The sequence below is a fragment of the Apium graveolens genome, chromosome 5 (assembly GCF_009905375.1).
Source record: "Apium graveolens cultivar Ventura chromosome 5, ASM990537v1, whole genome shotgun sequence".
NCBI classification, from domain to species: domain Eukaryota; kingdom Viridiplantae; phylum Streptophyta; class Magnoliopsida; order Apiales; family Apiaceae; genus Apium; species Apium graveolens.
The window spans coordinates 66,319,689-66,322,602 of record NC_133651.1 but is presented as its reverse complement, the minus strand read 5'-3'; the positions used below and the strand labels follow the sequence as shown (position 1 = coordinate 66,322,602).

Here is a 2,914-nt window from a genome sequence, read left to right as displayed (position 1 = left end):
TGTGTCAAATCTTCAACAAAATGATGGTGAATGTCGTGCATGGCCTCCATACGCCTAGTCACTCGCCTGTATTGCTCATCACCAATACCAGTCCTATCAACTACCTGTGGCGCATGAGAAGAACCCTCTGTAGGCACTGGAAGATCCGTCCAGCCACTCTCTACATCATCAAAAATATATCCCAACCCCTTTATCATGGGGTGCACCTAAGAATGAATAACTCAAGTGATCTGGCATTCGGTTGAGCTCAAGTGTGGGAGCTTCTTGAATAAATGGTTCGAAATGCTCTTGAGAAATTTTCAGCTCTGCTAACCCAAGGGAATCGAATGGCATATCCAACTTCCTCTTCCACGGAGGTGCATTCAAAACCTACAGTTGCTCTACTTTAAAGCACTCCTCTTTAGCTGTGGGTAACTTTATTTCCTTGAACACATTAAAAGTGACCTTTTGATCGTAAACCTTCATCGAAAGCTCTCCTTTTTGCACATCGATCATAGTTCAGCCTGTAGCCAAGAATGGTCTTCCCAAGTTGATGGGAATCTTCTTATCTTCCTCGAAATCAAGAATTACAAAGTCAGCAGGGAAGAAGAGTTTATCCACCTTGACCAAGACATCCTCCACTATACCTCGTGGATAAGCGATGGAACGGTCAGCTAGTTACAATGACATGTATGTTGGTTTCGGATCAGGCAGACCAAGCTTCTTGAAGATAGATAAGGGCATCAGATTGATGCTAGCTCCCAAATCATATAAACACTTGTTGAACGACAAGTTTTCGATGGTGCAAGGAATAGTGAAGCTTTCAGGATCTTTAAGCCTCGGAGGCAACTTCTGTTGCAGCACAGCACTGCATTCCTCCGTTAGAGCAACAGTCACTAAGTCATCGAGCTTCACTTTCTGAGAGAGAATACCTTTCATCAACCTCACATAGCTAGGCATCTGTTCAAGAGCTTCAGCTAAAGGTATGTTGATATGAAGTTTCTTGAACACCTCCAAAAACTTCTCAAACTGCTTATCCAGCTTTTTCTTCTGCAACCTCTTAGGAAAAGGAGGTGGAGGATAGATCTGTTTCTCCCCTGTATTACCCTCAGGAGGAGTGTGTTCCAAAGTAGTCTTCCTTGGTTCCACATCTGCTTCCTTCTGCACACCTTCTTCAGCCACATCTACATTTTCTGAAACTTGAGATTTTTCAGGCTCTTCGTCTTGCTGAATTTGGGGGCTTGCAGTTTTATTATCTTGTGGACCACGAAGACCCCAGCCGCGCTTCTGGTTTCCATTTCTTTCCAGACCTTAAGGTGATGGCGTTCACCTGTTCTTTAACTTCCCTCTTGCCTGGATTTGTTTCTGAATCACTAGGAAGCGTTCCTGGTGGTCGATTCAAAATGCGTTGGCAATTTGCCCTATTTGGTTCTCCAGAGTCTTGATAGAAACAACCTGGCTTTGGCATATAAGAGCCTAGTTTTTGCACATAAGTCGCAACTCCTCCAATTCAGATTTTTCATTCGAAGATAGACATGCATCATGATTTTGTTGTTGAATTTGGAGTTGTTGTTTTGGTGCAATTTGTTGCTAAAACTAGGAGGGTTGAATAGCTTATTTCCAAACTGCTGGAACGGCTGTTGCATCGCATTCTAATTGTTGCTCCAGCTGAAGTTAGGATGATTCCAGTTGTCAGGATGATAAGTGTCTGGAACTGGTTGCTGCGATCTCTGAAAGTTGCTCATAAACTGAGTTGAGTCACTAGATATAGCGCATTGCTCTGTCGCATGCGGACCTGCACACAGCTCACAAACACTGGTTATCTGCTTAACACCATAGTTAGCCAGAGAATCGATCTTCATAGACAACGCCTTCAGTTGAGCAGTGATAGCCGTTGCTGTATCCACTTCAAGAACTCCTGCTACCTTGCCCTATGGAAATTTCTGGGTTGGATACTGATATTCATTAGCATCCATCAGTTCAATCAGATCATAAGCTTCCCTATAGCTCTTTGCCCATAATGCTCTGCCTGCTGCTGCATCAAGCATGGGTCTGGACTATGCTCCCAACCCATTGTAAAAATAATTGATGATCAACCAATCAGGAATTCCATGATGAGGACACTTCCTAAGCATCTCCTTGTAGCGCTCCCAAGATTCATATAAAGATTCTCCTGATTGCTACGCAAATTGAGTAAGAGCATTCCTGATTGCAGCTGTCTTCGCCATAGGGAAGAATTTAGTAAGAAACTTTTGAGCAAGATCTTCCCAAGTAGTAATCGAACCAGCTGGTAGAGAGTGTAACCAGCTCTTAGCCTTATCCTTCAGAGAAAATGGGAACAGTCTCAGCTTCACAGCATCTTCAGAAACACCATTGAACCTGAAGGTGTCGCACATCTCTATGAAATCCCTAATGTGTGAATTGGGATCTTCCGTTGGAGAACCCCCAAACTGGACTGAAGTCTGTACCCATTGAATTATGTCAGGCTTGATCTTAAAGGTATTAGCTGTGATAGCTGGCCGGAGAATGCTAGATTGAATGTCATTGATCTTGGGTTGAGAAAAATCCATCAAGGCTTTCGTCCGTGCTGCTGGATCTCCCATTGTAATGAGTACCTGAAACACAAACAAATAAAATTGTGAAAGTAAAAGATTTTGAGTCAGTGAACTTTAACGACCACTGATGACAAGCACATAAACTAAAAATTAACACCGAGTCCCCAGCAGCGGCGCCAAAAACTTGTTAGGAGAAAACACGCGCTAATATTCACGCAAGTATACGCGTTCGCAAGTAGTATAAGATATAAATCAGATTCGTTCCCACAGAGACCGGTTTAGGTTAAGTTCAATTTATGCACCTATGAAATAATGTATGATTATTGCTCAATGTTAAGACAAAAAACAAATTGGGTTTTTATTAAACTAAGAGATTATAC

General features: G+C 42.6%; 1 non-coding gene across 1 annotated transcript; it reads left to right on the top strand.

The window, feature by feature from the left end:
- Nucleotides 1-2,085: 2,085 nt before the first annotated feature.
- LOC141663428 (small nucleolar RNA R71) lies at nucleotides 2,086-2,192 on the top strand. Its single transcript, XR_012551500.1, has one exon. It is a non-coding gene; the product is annotated as a small nucleolar RNA R71 (small nucleolar RNA).
- The last annotated feature ends 722 nt before the right edge of the window (nucleotides 2,193-2,914 follow it).